The sequence below is a fragment of the Pogoniulus pusillus genome, chromosome 5 (genome assembly GCF_015220805.1).
Source record: "Pogoniulus pusillus isolate bPogPus1 chromosome 5, bPogPus1.pri, whole genome shotgun sequence".
Lineage (NCBI taxonomy): Eukaryota > Metazoa > Chordata > Aves > Piciformes > Lybiidae > Pogoniulus > Pogoniulus pusillus.
The window spans coordinates 16131114-16147333 of record NC_087268.1 but is presented as its reverse complement, the minus strand read 5'-3'; positions in this window follow the sequence as shown (position 1 = coordinate 16147333).

The window sequence follows — 16220 nt, the reverse complement described above, 5'->3', positions numbered from 1 at the left end:
CCTGCTGGAGAAAAACCTTGGAGTCCTGGTGGACAGCAAGTTCTACATGGGCCAGCAATGTGCCCCTGTGGCCAAGAGGGCAAATGACATCCTGGGGTACATCAGGAAAAGTGTGTCCAGCAGGTCTAGGGAAGTTCTTCCCCTGGAGTATTATGTCCAGTTTTGGGCTCCCCTATTCAAAAGAGACAGGGAACTGCTAGTGGGAGTACAGTGGAGAGCCACAAGGATGATTGGGGAACTTTGAGCATCTCCTCTATTGTAAAGGATTAACCCACCTGGGGCAGTGGTCTTGACCCTGACCCCAGGTGGTCTTGACCCCTCCCAAGGGGTGTGTCTAAACACTACCAGGTGTGGTGGTTAGCCCACTCCCTCTTCCTAAGATGCATAAAAGCAGGGGGAGTTGCTGTTCTTTTTCTCTCTCCCTGCCTCCTGCTTGCCAGTAATCATCATCCATTTCCCTGCTGCTCTTTGTTTTACCACGTGGCCATCACCCACCAGGTGGACAAACCATTGCCATCAAATCTGGTTGTATTTACGTATTTTGTATCTTGTTTTCCCTTCCTGTACCTTTGTAACTTGTCTACCTCAAATACCTTTTATTTAACTTTTCTTCTTTTAACTTCCAAATTGAAGTGAGATCATTTATTTGGGTGTGCTTTACCTTTCCTCTCTCTACATCTAACTCCTTTTCTTTGTGAAAGAAGGGGGGAGAGGGAAAGGCATCCTATAAATTGTTATTGGTTCTATTAACAATATTTGAGTCTCTGGGAAACCTAAATTAGAACCAAGACAATTATACCCATGAATAGAAACTGAGAGACCTGGGGCTGTTAGTCTGGAGATGATTGAGTGGAGATCTGATCAATGTCTATAAATACCTAAGAGGTGGGTGCCAAGTGGATGAAACCAATCTCTTTTTGGTGGTGCAGAGTAGTAAGACAAGGAACAATGGCTACAAATTGGAACATAGAAGCTTTCACCTTAACATGAGGAGAAACTTCTTTACTGTGAGGGTGACAGAGCACTGAAACAGGCTGCCCAGAGAGGTTGTGGAGTCTCCTTCTCTGGAGGCTTTCAAACCCTGCCTGGATGCATTCATGTGCAAACTGCCCTAGAGGATTCTGCCTTGGCAGGGAGTTTGGGTGTCAAGTGGATGGGGTCAATCTCTTTTTGGTGGTGCACAGTAGTAAGACAAGGAACAATAGATACAAACTTGTTCTAAAAAATACAACATAGAAGGTTTCACCTCTACATGAGGAGAAACTCCTTTACAGTGATGGTGATGAAGTACTGGAGCTGAATGCCCAGAGAGGTTGAGGAGTCTTCTCTGGAGACTTTCAAAATCCACCTGGATGCATTCCTGCGTGACTACCCTAGGGGATCCTGCTTTTGGCAGGGGAGTTGTATTCTGTGTGTGCCCTCTCCTATCACAGGATCACTTTAGCTGGCTTGTGCCCCTGTATTCAAATGCTTATGAGCAGCCTTGTGTGCTGGCTTTCCCTGGCAAATAGTAGGGAGTAGGACCAGTTCAATGTTTCTACATGACACAGGCTACAGGAGCTGCTCCATACCACTCCTTTTCAGCAGGAGGAATTGGCCTCACTTTGGCAAAGCTGGAAGTGGAGTTGACTTATTAAGCTTGTTTGATGCTGAATCAAAGGAAAGGAGCCTGAATCCAAGGTAACTCAGAAAATAATGACCAGTAATGAAACTGAAACCATGGTCTAGTTGATTGAAAAGGGCTGGGTGCTAGGTTGGACTGGATGATCTTGGAGGTCTCTTCCAACCTGGTTGATTCTATGATTCCGTTCTATTCTATTCCTTTTCTGTGTTGGGAGTCCTGAGCAGCACTTCTGCAAGCACTCTAAAGAAGTGCAATGAAGAGCCTTTTTTTTTTTTTTTTTTTACAAAGCCCATCCTGCTTTTGCTCTTATCCCCAAACACACTGAAAGCCTCTAAGCTGAGTCCAGCTGAGAGAAAATATGTGCTGAACACAGCCATTGTGGGAAGGAAAGCTACAGAAGCAGCTTGCAGTAGAGATTAATAGCAAATGCATCATGGCACTTTATGACAGCTCCCTACAGGGAGTAAACTACATGGTATGGATACTGGACTGTGTGTTTCTCACAGTATTATCAAACATGCATCTCAACTTTCCTTTCCTTGCAGTCATTTGCCCTATCTGTCTCCATATCTGAGTTCTCTTACTACTGGACCATCATCTACCATATGTGCCTTACCTCGCCAACTCCAGTTGCTGGCTTCATGCAGCAGTTGACCAGTCCAGACTGTCCTATATCAAACTGTTGAATGAAAGCAGCAACAATGGAAACAGAGACAGCAAGAGCAAAGGTACATTGTTCATCTTTGCTTTTAGTGCTCTTGATGTTTCAGGAAATAATGGGCCCAGACTGGCCTATGAAGACGATGCCAAATGTGTGCAGATTTAAAAGCCTTACAACGCATTTCACTTTGGAACAATTACTGTTGAATTCTATTAGTTCTGATGTCAAAAAAGAAGTTACAGTGCTAATAGTGCTCTATTTTGGTACAAACAACACATAGCAAAACAACTTTTCTAAAAGTGCCCATCTTGCAAATATTCTGCTTCCAATTCTGAATCATCTACAGGGACAAGGACTGGAGAAAACTTTCCTGAAGCAACAACACAGAATTCTTAAGTATGACTTAAGATGGGATAAGGCCAGGGATCAGGCCCAGCCAATATGGGTTTAGGAAGGGCAGGTCCTGCCTGACCAACCTGATCTTTTATGAGGTCAGCCCTGAGCCTCCTCTTCTCCAGGCTGCACACCCCCAGCTCCCTCAGCCTCTCCTCACAGGGCTTTGCTCCAGGTTCCTCACTGATTTTGTTGCCCTTCTCATGGAATCATAGTCCACCTCTGCACTACAAGATGCAGGGCTTAGCAGGCAATATAAGATATTAATAGTCAAGAATTATGGTGAACATCTCTGGGAAGCAACAAAAGAGTGATACAAGAGAAATCAAGAAATCCAGCAAAAACCTGCTGCTGACTGAGGATCAGCAGAAACACAGAGAACCCAAACACTTCTTTGGAGAAGCATGGTGGGCATGCCTTTTATTTTTTTTCTTTCACCAGCTCTACCCTTAAAGAAAGAAGTCAGACCAGAGAGGCTAGAGAACGGTAATAATCAAATTTGACCCCTGAAAAAATATTGAGTGAATTTGAGTTAATTAGCCTACAGAAAAGAAGACCGAAGTGGGATAGTGGTAACAGTTTTCCAGTGTATAAAAGGCTGCTGCAAGGAAAAAGACAATAAACTGTTCTTCTCATCCATGGTGGGTAGGACAAGGAATAATAAGGTTAAATGGCAGCAAGAAATATTCGGGCTAGAAATAAATGGTCATGGTATGTGAAGGACCAAAATGGATTGCCTGAGGAGAGTGTGCAAAGTCCATCACAGGAAAGCTCTTTAAAAGCATATTAGGTGGCCATTTGCCAGGCATAGTTTTGTTCTAGTTCATCTTACCTTATGGCAAGGATGAGATAGATGGTTCCTTGGGATTTCTCCATGCCTTTTTCCTTAGTGGTTCCAGCTGCACCTGGGATTCAATCAACTCCATACACTGGTTGGAGCACTGGTGTCAAAAGCAAGAAGAATGATCCAGCTATGCAGGGTGTGCTAAGAAGACTGATGTAGTGCTTCCTCGGGCTATGCTAAGCAATGCTCTCAAATGCCTACTGAAAGCACAACCAGATGGGTTCTATTCCAATTGTGGTGGGAACTGGGTGTTAGGATGAGGGCTGGAAGCATGGAGGGTTGAAACAAGAGGTGTCCTTTGCAACAAGAAATATCTTATTGTATTTAAATGGAGGTGGTTCCAGATAATTTGGTCAAACTAGGATGCTAAAATCATGCTCAAGCTTCAAACTGGTTTTCAAAGTCTTTCTTTAAGCCTTCTTCATCCTGATCCCTGTTACTGTCACAGTAATTAATGAAAATTATTTTCCCCATGCTGGTTTCTACTGTTCCTGATCTTTCTCCTTTTATGCCCAGGGGAATTAACCAAACACTCTATTTGAAAGCCACACAATTCCTCTTCTTCTTTCACTCTGCCTCTGTCATCCTGCCACACAAAGACCACACTATCCTTAACGCTGTCAAATCCTGACAGCACCAAACAGAACAAATACTCTTTGGCTGCTCTGCATTCATGCCCCAGCCATTGCCTTTCCCCTCAGAGGAGGCAGAGTGGGCATCTCTGACAGTTTCTTTGACCATATGGTGACACCATCTCTGTCTTTGTCAATTCACAGCGTTCAGAAAACGTTCACTTTCTGCTGCCTCCCAACCCCCAAGGTCTCTCCTGTGCTGTCCCAGATGTTATGCAAAATACAGCAGGCATTTATCACACCAGGCATGTTTAGATGATTTATAAGGCAGTGCCACCTGCCCTTCAGTCTCCCAGAAACATGTGCTGCTGACATGCTACAGAGAAACACTTGCTCCTCCAGTCTGAAGGCCCTGTGACAGGCTCTGTAAATGAAGCGGGGAGGCTATCCTGCACTCGAAGGGAGAATTGTAAAGAGGGGAAGGAAGAAATCAGGTACTTTGCTGGAGCTCCTTAGGGCAACCAGCCCTTGTTTCCAATGTTCCTGAAACCACGAGGCTTGAATTCCAGACCTCATCATCCTGATCACACATGCCTTCCTGGCTGCTGCTCTGCCCTGTGAAGGGTGGCATGGCTCCAGTTTTCTGGCATGACCCCCTGCCTGAAGTAAATTTCTTCTCACGTCTACCTCCTCAGGTATTTTATTCTCAGGACCTTACCACTCCTTTTACCATCTGAATGAAGTTAGCAATGGACCTGCCATTAAAGCTCCTTCTGCCTGAAATGAAGAAGGAATTGGTTGCAGGAGCATCACGGTCAGTAGATCTGACCAAGCAATAATGTCTTCTTGACTGCAGCAGGGGAAGGACGTGGCATCCAGCCCTGATATTGTATCTGTGGGTGGGTCACCAAACTCACACACACACAGACCTAGAAGGCCTTATGTTACTGTAAATAAGTTCAATCATGTTTTGCCTGCCACGTGAGGGATAGAAAATAAGGATAGAGAACTGTCTGAGAACATGTCCTGTGAAAAGCTATCACCAGAGTAGGTGAGATAGAGAGGGAGAATCACCTCCCTCCACCTGCTGGCCACACTTCTGATGCAGCCCAGGATCTGGTTGGCCCTCTGGGCTGCAAGTGCACACTGCTGGCTCATGTTGAGCTTCTGGTCCACCAGCACCTCCAAGTCCCTCTCCTCAGGGCTGCTCTCCAGCCACTCACTGCCCAGCCTGGATTTGTGCTTGGCATTGCCTCGATCCAGACGCAGGACCTTGCACCTGGACTTGTTGAACCTCATGAGGTTGGCTTGTGCCCACTTCTCCAGCCTGTCCAGGTCCCTCTGGATGGATCCCTTCCCTCCAGCCTGTCTGCTGCACCACACAGCTTGGTGTCGTCAGGAAACTTGCTGAGGCTGCACTCAGTGCCTCTGTCCATGGCACCCACAAAGGTGTAGAACAAGACTGGTCCCAAGACTGGTCCCTGATGGGCTCTGCTTGTCACAGTTACTTCATGTGAGAAGCAGCATTCTTCCTGTCCTTGGAAGAAAGGCCAATCCCAGTTATTATCTAGCAGAAGGAAGTGGTAAGCCCTGCTTCTCACACATACTGCTGCAGTACTGAAAGCCAGATCTAAACCCCACTTGATGGTTTCTCATATTGTGCTAGTTTGAGCCTAGCTAGAATGTTTTGGTGAGAAGAACTACATTACGGGCTTCAGAAGAAAAACAAGGCTGATGTCAACCTCACTCATAGGCTTGCTGAGATGTATAAAAACAAGAATCCAAACATAGATAAGGCACTTCTTCTGCTGGGGAGCACAAAGCGGCATTTTATTCTCTCTCTAGCCTCTCTGCCATCTCTAATTAATCCACTTTGCTTCCTAACCCCCTGGCCAAACCTCCATTCTTCCTTGGGACTGGGGTAAGGCTGAGAAGGGTAGAAAGGAAGTGAAAGGGTGGTTGAGAGCCCCTCCTGGGGACTCAGATTTCTGGGAGGGCTGTTGTGTTTCTGTATTACCTTTTACCTTGTCTATTTCTGTCTATAACTGTATATACTGTAAATACCCGCTTGCATATTCTGCTAAGCTGTAAGTATGAAGCTTCATTCAATTTCCAGAACCAGCTGAGTCTAGTCTGGGTGATTTCCAAAGTGGGGGCAGGGAACACCCAAACCATCACACATATTCCTGTGCCATCATGTCATAGTGTCGTAGTTTGAGGAGTGCCAGTGACCTCTAAGAAAGCTACAGAGAGCAAGACCTGTCCTAGGGGACAGATCTGTGTGTCTCAGGATGTTGTAATATTGTTATTCCATTCCATTTTTGGGTATCACAGCTTATTAAGCCAGTGCCTGGCCAGTATCATTCTCTTTGCCTCCCTGTCTCTCCTCCCTTCACTTCTCTGGGCAGAATGTGTCCCTTCTAATCTCATGTGGGAGATGGCTTCTAGCTGGCAGGGAATGTTGAGCTGCACCATGCAGCCTGCTGAGGCCTTGTAGGCCTAAGATGGGAGTTGGGGGGAGCAGTTCTGGCCTGCTCTCAGGCCAGCCAAGGGTGGAAGGGGTGGAGGATTCCAGATGGATTTGGTCCTGTGGACTTGGCTTAGTTTGTGGATGTATCAATTTTACCTGATTGCCTTTTGCATAACTGCAGTGGGGAATAGAATCATAGAACCAACCAGGTTGGAAGAGACCTCCACGATCATCCAGTCCAGCCCTGTCCAGTCATCTAGACCATGGCACTGAGTGCCTCATCCAGTCTTGCCTTCAACACCTCCAGCAACAGTGACTCCACCACCTCCCTGGGCAGCCCATTCCAATGCCAGTCACTCTCTCTGCCAACAACTTCCTCCTAACATCCAGCCTAGACCTCCCCTGGAGGCACAACTCGAGACTGTGTCCCCTTGTTCTGTTAAGTTCAAGTGAATTCAAGTTGTTGTAGCCCTGTCTGGAAGATAGAATCACTGAGAGCTTCTTAGGAGATCAATGCTGTAGCATCCAGCACCCTTCTCAAGCAAACTCTTCTAGCAATCTCTCTTTAAACTTCCAGTCAGTGTGCATTGTCTTTACTCTTAACTCTTAAGAGGAGTAAGAGTCACTTCTGTCATCTAGTCCTAGGTTGCTTATGTCCTCAAAGCTGAGACACACAACAATATTTTGCCTCTTCTGGTCACAGCATCTATCTGTGTGGCCTTTACTATCAGTTAATGTTTTGCAAATGGTATTTGAAGCACTCATGATGCCACAGGACATGAAAACTGGAAGTTTCTCAGTCAGTTCTGTTTCAGTCTCACATTTCTTGTGTTATCTGATGTAAAACTTGGTCTATATTAGACTGAGGACTGTAAAGCAGAGCAAAGCAAAACACTGAAATGGGTCAAGAACTGTCTGGAGGGCTGGACCCAGAGAATGGTGGCGAATGGTGCCACATCCAGTTGGCAGCTGGCACTAGTGGTGTGCCCCAAGGATCAGTGCTGGGCCCAGTCCTGTTCAGTGTCTTTATTGATGACCTGGACCAGGGGAATTGAGTCCAGCATCCATATGTTTGCCGATGACACCAAGCTAGGAACAGGTGTGGAGCTGTTGGAGGGTAGGAGAGCTCTGCAGAGGGACCTTGCCAGGCTGGATGGGTGGGCAGGAGCCAATGGGATGAGATTTAACAAGGCCAAGAGCAGTGTTCTACACTTTGGTCACAACAACCCCAAGCAGCACTGCAGGCTGGGGACAGAGGGGCTGGAGAGTGTCCAGGCAGAAAGGGACCTGGGGGTGCTGGTAGATAGTAGCTGAAGATGAGCCAGCAGTGTGCCCAGGTGGGCAACAGAGCCAATGGAAGAGTGTGGCCAGTAGGACAAGGGAGGTTATTCTTCTGCTGTACTCAACACTGGTCAGGCCACACCTTGAGTGCTGCGTCCAGTTCTGGGCTCCTCAATTCAAGAGAGATGTTGAGATACTGGAACATGTCCAGAGAAGGGCAACACAGCTGGTGAGGGGCCTGGAGCACAGCCCTGTGAAGAGAGGCTGAGGGAGCTGGGGGTGTTTAGGCTGGAGAAGAGGAGGCTCAGGGCTGACTTCATTGCTGTCTACAAGAACCTGAGGGGAGGCTGTAGCCAGTTGGGGATTAGTCCCTTCTGCCAGGCAAGCAGCAACAGAACAAGGGGACACAGTCTCAAGTTGTGCCCCCAGGGGAGGTCTAGGCTGGATGTTAGGAGATAGTTCTTGTCAGAGAGAATGATTGGCATTGGAATGGGCTGCCCAGGGAGGTGGTGGAGTCATCCTCCCTGGAGGTGTTGAAGCAAAGCCTGGCTGAGGCACTTAGTGCCATGGTGTAGTTGATTGGCCAGGGCTGGGGGCTAGGTGCTAGGTTGGCCTGGATGATCTTGGAGGTCTCTTCCAATCTGGTTGAGTCTATGATTCTATGATTGTACCATGGCATACTCCCTTAAGATTCTTGAAGGTTACTGAGGGCAGCCTGGTCTAGTAGGAGATATTCCTGGCCAAAGCAGAGGGGATGGAAATAGATGACTTTAAGATCCTTTCCAACCCAAATCATTCTATGAGAGGGCATATGAAGCCCTACACATCCAGTGAAGACAGACACAACAATTGGTGTTCATTCACTTCAGATCTGGATACTTTAGTTAAAGGAAATTCAGAAGAGACAGAGCCTTAGAGCAGATTTTCTGTGAATATGAGTATAAACCTAAAAGGATAGGAAAGTAGGTGTAGAAAATGGGAAATTCTCTCCCCAAATCATTGTGTTCCTTTGTATTGATGGTAGACAGAGGAATCAGAAGATTAGCAAAGTGGAAAAGTAACTTCTTCCAGAAGGGCAGAGAGAGCAGCTTGGAGGAAACAGCCGGTGGTAATGACAACCCTTGCCACTGTCACATGGAAAGGACCCTAGATTTGGGGACAGGAGCAAAGGTACAGAGCTCATCCTGCAAGTGTGGTGTTCAAGGTACTCTGAGGGCTGGGAATCTGTGAAGAAAGCCCTGCAGATAATTGGTCTCATAAATGCCTTTGGCTCTGTCTGGTTCATACAGTTACTTAATTTTACATGTTAGACAAGAAATTTTTGTACAGCTCCGCATCCTTACTGAGCAAATCATAAAATCATAGAATCGTTATGGTGGGAAGAGACCTCTCAGATCATTAAGACCAACCATCAGGCCAATACCACTATGCCCACTAAACCATGTCCTGAATGCCATTTCTTGAGCACTTCCAAGGATGATGACTTGATCACTTCCCTGGGCAGCCTATCCCCATGCCTGACCACTCTTTCGTTAAAGAAGTTTTTCCTAATATCCAATTTAAAGCTCCCCTGGTGCAACTTGCGGCCATTTGCTCTCATCCTGTCACTAGATTCCTGGGAGAAAAGACTAACACTCACCTCACTCCAACCTCTTTTTAAGGAGTTGTAGAGAGCAACAAGATCTACCCTCAGCCTCCTGTTCTCTAGATTAAACAATCTCCAGTTCCCTCAGCTGCTTCCCATAAGACCTGTTCTCTACACTCTTCGCAAGCTTCATTGGCCTTCTCTGGACACACTCTAGAACCTGAATTTTCTTCTTGTAGTGAGGATCTCCAGACTGAAAGTAATACTCAAGATCTGGCCTCATCAATGCTGAGTACAGGGGCACAATCACTTCCCTTGTCCTACTGGCCACACTGATACAGGCCAGCACGCTGTTGGCCCTCTTGGCCATCTGGGTACAAGCTGGCTCATGTTCAGCCAGCCATTGATCAACACTCTCAGGTGATCTCACTCTCTGCTGAGCAGCTGTCCATCCACTCTGCCCCAGGCCTGTAGCAAAGCTTGCTGTTGTGTGACCCAGGTGCAGCACCTAGCAGTTGACCAGATTAATGAATGTTCAAAGAACATGCGTTCCACCATTGCATAGGTGAGTGCAATGCACTTACTTTCCTTTCATGCCAAGCTCAGACCATTTGATTCCACTGCTTTCAGCAGCAGATGATGGTTTGCAAGCTATTAGAGTGTGCTAAACCTATGCTCATCAGCTGTATGCAGTGAAACATCCATTACACACTAAAACACTCTCTTCTCACAACTACTCTATTTCCCCTCACTTTCAAAGGGCATTATCCTGAGCTCTACCATCACAACATTTTACACCCATTTGCAATATTTCCTTAGTGATAAGAAATGCTGGATTTCAACCCCTCTCTTTGCTAACAAGATTGCCAATACCTCTTCCTCTAGAGCCAAGGGCTGGAGGCATGGTACATTATTACCCTCGCTTTGTGTTTCTAGAGGTGGATGTTTGGTTAGACTCTCCAGCGGTACAGATTTACCAGGTATCCCTTAGCTGTCATCAGATTTTACAGAACAAAGCCCCACCTGACCTCTGGTGACAGGCTACTGAGACAGGAAACCTCTGTTATTCCATGGAAAGCAAGTAAATAGGCCTGGAAAAAATCTCCAGAGAGTCCACAGCTCTGCTAGAAAATGATTGTCTCCTGGACAGCTCTGCACGAGTGAAGCAACAGGCTCTCCTCAGGGAGGCAGGTCAGCATCACCATTATCGAGTGTGTCCATCAGGGGCTAAATCTCCACCCTTTTAATTTCACCCTATTCTTCATAGCTGCAAGACCTTTATTCCTCCCAGGACAATTATTCTTCCATCAAATACTTGTAGCAGGTTAACTATGCTCCTCTGGGCATAGCTAGGCAGCTAAACATATTTAGCTCTCTTTCCCTTCCCGGCAATCTGTTCCCCAAACTCTTTAGTCATGTTTACTGCTCTTCTATGAATCTGTGCCGTTGCTGGTATTTTGCATTGGTTCCCATTTATCTCTGGGTGTTTTGGTGAGATGTGAGGCTTCATCTTTGCCTTTCTACCAAGAGACAGGCAATCTAGAGAAGCAGGTAGCACTCTAATGGCTTCCTGTGACAATCCTTCTCTGCCTTCCTGGACTGCTGGGCAATCTTAGAGATCAGTTGCTTGTTGCTGTCTTTCTCTGAGTGAACTGAGACAACAATGGTTCTCTCTTCTGTGAAGTGCTTAGAGATCTATGTGTGGAAACATGACAGAGACACTGAACAGAACAGCTTTTTATTGCTGCTTTGAGGAATGGCTGGCATTGGGCAAGGATGCCAGGTTCTCAGGCAGAGCCCTACCCATCCTCCTTCATGCATCTACACATCAGTAGAGATGAATTTGTGTTTACCAACTCTTTGCTGTCCATCTGGTGTCTGCTATTCTCCACAGCAGATTGGCAGTAGGTCGCTGAGAGGTGCAGTGGTTGCATAGTGCACCTCTTTGGGACCTGGAAGAGATGGGGCACATGAAATTATTGAGGACAATCACAAGGACATGAGTGATGGAGAGCCAGACTTGAGAAGTGAAGGCATAGTTGCAAGTAACATCATGAAACTCTCTTCTGTGCAGCTCATGTCTCTCTGAGCTCAAAGAAAAGAGTTTAGCTTGGGCAGTTGTGGTGCTTAACAATTCCATTTCCCTCCAATCCTTCCTTGTCAGTGAGGGACCAGAGCATTAACTCTCAATAAATTAAGTCATTATACAGGGTTTTAATCTCTCTGTAATAATTCGCTGTTGACTTTTCTAACAGAATTAATAAACTTCTTGGCAGCTTTTTCTTCTTACTCATCCTAGTATCTGACCCCTACAGGAGCAGTCTGGTTTCTCCCAGGACCTTGGATGACAGCAAAAAGCTCTGCTGACTTTTCTTCCCCGCTGTCTGCCATCCTGGCATTTCTTGGCCTCAGGACAGCAGATCAGATTTCACCTTGATCAAACTGCAAAGCCTCAAGGTCAGAGCTTTGGTGTTCAGATGCTGTGGCTTGGACTGAAGTGAGATGCCACATGGGCATGAGATAGCAGATTCCTGCCAGCAGCCCTCCTGGTGCCAGCGCAGAAAGCATGGATGCCTCCTGGACGGGACCTGAAGGAAAAGGCAAAGCTGCTGAGAGCTGGGAGCATCTGCTTTGCCAGATATGCTCAGCAAACACTACTGGCTGCCCAGATGTGGGGAAGTGACTCCAATCATACTTATTAGAGGCATCCTATCAAGGCTGATATGTATTTGCTTGGCTGGAGAGACATCATCAGCCAGTGGCAGAATCAGGGCAAATATGTGCCAATGGATGTAAGGCTGGAAAATGTGTCAGGTTGAATCCTACAAACAGCCTTCTGTGTCAGAGAAGACAGGGAAAGAGGTTTGGCTCCTTCTAGACTAACAAGTGGTGTTAGTCTAGAAGGAGAGAGGTTTCTTCAGGGAGCTATTCAGAGACATATTATCAATGTCTACAAATACCTAAAGTGTGGCTGTCAGGAGGATGAAGCCAGTCTCTTTTCAGTGATGCCCAGTGATAGGCTGAGAGCCAATGGATTTAAACCCTTTCACAGTAAAATCCATCTCAAAATGAGATTTTTTTTTAACTGTGAGAGTGACAGAGCACTGGAACAGGCTGCCCAGAGAGGTTGTGGAGTCTCCTTCTCTAGAGATCTTCAAAACCTGCCTGGACATGTTCCTGTGTGACCTAAGTGGTCCTATTTGGACTCAGTGATCTCTGGAAATCCCTTCCAAACCCTAGCATTCTGTGGTTCTATGATTCTATGGTTGTGGCCCACATGATTAGATCCTCATGAACAGGACTAAGGTGAAATTTTGGTCTTTTGTTTAGGACGCAGACAGTCTTCCATGTAGCTGCAGCTACAATCCAGCTCTTTTAGCTGCTCAAACTCCTAGGTTTGTCAAGTTTTACTCATTCCAAAGCTGCCCATAGATCTAAATATCCTGGGTTTCATGCAAACACCTACAGTCTGATGGCTCAGGCAAAGAGCTGAGTACCACCTGCCTAAACAGTGCTGCTTATTGGTCAGGAGGAGCATTCTCATTTTGTGACCTCTGCAGATGTTCTCAAAGCATTGCCCATGACTGACGTCCACTATTCTCCACAGCAGGCTTGCAGTAGGCTGCAGAGAGGTGCAAAGGCTGAACAGCACACCTGTCTGAGGCACTGGAACAGTGGGCACATAAAACTACAGAGGGTAAGCACAAAGGAACTGGTGATTGAGAGGAGAAGATATAGCTGCAGGTAACATCAAGAAAGTAAGGCAGGGAAGTAGAAAAGTTTGGAATAGAGCTGAGGAGTAGGAAAGTCACTGAGGAGCAGTTTGGTCATGACATTGAGCAATAATATTTATGTGCTACAGCTCTTAGCTAGATAGACAAAAGAACAAATTCACAGATTAGGTTGGAAGGAATCCTCAAAAGTCATCTTGTCCAACACCACCTGCAGTGAACAGGGACACCTCCAACTAAATCATGCTGTCCAGGGCTGCATCAAGCCTGATCTTGAATGTCTCTAGTGATGGCATCTCAAACACACCTCTGGGTAACAGTTCCAGTATTTCACTGCTCTCCTTGTAAAGAACTTACATTCTTGCAGCAATGTGCTCTTGTGGCCAAGAAGGCTAATGCCACTGTGGGGTGTATTAGAAAGGCTGTGGTTAGTAGGTGGAGAGAGGTTCTCTTCTCCCTTTACTCTGTCCTAATGAGGCCATGCCTTGAATATTGTGTTCAGTTCTAGGCCCTTCAGTTCAAGAAGGACAGGCACTGCTTGAGAGAGTCCAATGCAGAGCCATAAAACTGATTAAGGGAGAGGAACATCTTCCTTATGAGGAGAGACTGAGGGAGATGGAGCTCTTTAGCTTGGAGAGGAGGAAACTAAGGATTAATCTTGTTAATGTTTGTAAATATGTAAAGGGTGAGTGCCAAGAGGGCAATCAGGCTCTTCTTGGTGATACCCAATGACAGGATAAGGGGCAATGGGTGCAAGTTGAAGCAAAGGAAGTTCCATGTAGACATGAAGAAGAATTTCTTCCCTGTGAAGGTGACAGAACACTGAAACAGGCTACCCAGGGGGATTGTGGAGTTTCCCTCTGGAGATATTCAAAACCCACATTCCTGTGTGATCTACTATAGGTGATCCTGCTGTGGCAGGGGGGTTGGACTGGATAATCTTTCAAGGTCACTTCCAACCCCTAATATTCTGTGATTCTGTGATTCTGTGATTCTGTCCTATCTACATCTGCTCTGCTCCACTTTAAAACCATTGCCCCTCCTCCTATTGCTACAAACCCTTCTAAATGGTCCCTCCCCAGCCTTCTTATAGCCCCCCTTCAGATATTGAGCTTATGTCTCCATAGCCTTCTCTTCTCCAGGCTGAATGACCCAAATTCTTTCAGCCTGTGTTCATAGGAGAGGTGTTCCAGCCCTCTGATCATCTTTGTGGCCCTCCCCTGGACCCACTACAGCAGGTCCAAGTCACTCTTGTGTTAGGGTTCCCAGAGTTGGACATGACTCTGGGTGAGGTCTCACCAGAGAACAGAGACCTTAAGAGCTAGCCCTAGTGCCACCTATGCACCTTCAGGCCAGCCTTTAGCTTCACATAGGTTTTGTGGTTAAGTAGCACTGCAGAGTGATTACTTCTGCCTAGGCAGAGATGAAGGGGGTTAGTTCAAGGAGGAGGAAGAACCAGTAAAAGATGAAGCAAAGAGCAAGACATCTTGAGTAAATAGTGAAGAGGCTCAGTGTTTCTTCATCCATTTCCAAGGCCTGGAGAGCCACTGAGGAGTTGCAGATGATGAAGAACACATCTCACTATCCAAGGCACTCTTGGCACACAACCATTTTGAGGAAGCAGCAGAGCACAAACAGAGAAAAGGAATGAAGTAACAATGAGAACAACAGCTTGCTCTGAGAAAGATGACCAGGTGCACAGAGGCTGCACAAACACAGACAAGCTTCAGCTTTGCATCCAAAGTGACATGCAGCATCAGCAAATATATTTTGCACAAAAAGCTGTTTCTGCAGGATCCTCACTGTGATGTGACTGTCAGGATATTATGCTGTAGAAAATGTGTCTGCACTACAGGATTGTGTGCCTGAGAAGTATGAACACCTTGTATTTCAAAAAACTTAACTGTCCTCTGTTGAAAGAAGCTACAGTTTGAAAGACAGAGAGGGGGCAAAGGACAAGCACAACAGAAGGCAGATATTGTGGTGCTACGAAGCAAGGTGGGGTGACCTGGATGGCATGTGCCCTGGAGACTGCTCTCAGCATTAGCACCCCTATTCTTTCTCCCTCTTGAATTTCTGAATAAGAGATAGAACACACATAATCCTTTCCCCATTCTGCGCTGTCCCCCTTTCCACTGCAGAAGCTCACGATTTTCTCCATGGTCAAACTGTGGCTCCTTGAAAAAGCAGATGTGTGATGTTTAAGCGTTCCATGACATGATATGTCCAGACCAATGGTGCTTCCAAAGTGGCACAGAGATATCTGAAAGGAGAAGCTGTGGACCATATGTCCTGGTTCTGTAGATAGATTTTATCCTCAAGATCATTTTGCTTCATAGAATCATAGAATGATCTGGGTTGGAACGGTCCTTGAAGACATCTGCTATCAAAACCCTACCATGGGCAGGGGTACCTTCCACTAGACTGGATTGTTCAAGGTCTGATCCAACCTGGCTTTGAACAGCTCCAGGGAGGTGTTCCATCCATAGTCATCTGCAGCTTAGAGGGCAGTCTGTTCGAGTGTCTCACTACCCTCACTGTAAAGAGTTTCTTCCTAATACCCATTTTAAATCTCTGCTCTTCCAGCTTAAATCCATTACCACTCATCCTATCACTACAAGCCCTTGTAAAAAGTCCCTTTCTGGCTTCTTGTAGATCCCCTTCAGGTACTGCATGGCTGTTATAAGGTCTCTCTGGAGCCTTCTTTTCTCCAGGCTGAGCAGTCCCAATTCTTATAGCCTATCCTCATATGGGAGGTGTTGCGGCCCTCTGATGTTCTTCATGTTTTGGGGATGGTCTCTATCCTTCAGAGTTACTACACATGATGTTATTTTTTTTTCTCTTTGCTCAGAGCAATAGTTGTTTTGGAAGCCACATGCCACATTCTTTGTCGCTGCTGCAAAGGGCATCTCTAGGCACCTACGTGAACTGAATTGGCACAAGAAGGACAGGTGAGGTGTTGAAATGATCAAATCCTTCATTGGCCCCAGTTGCATGGGACAGAGCTGGTAGTGAAAGCACAGGCAGGTGCCTTTGGCAGAGCTAGCTGGAGTGAAGTA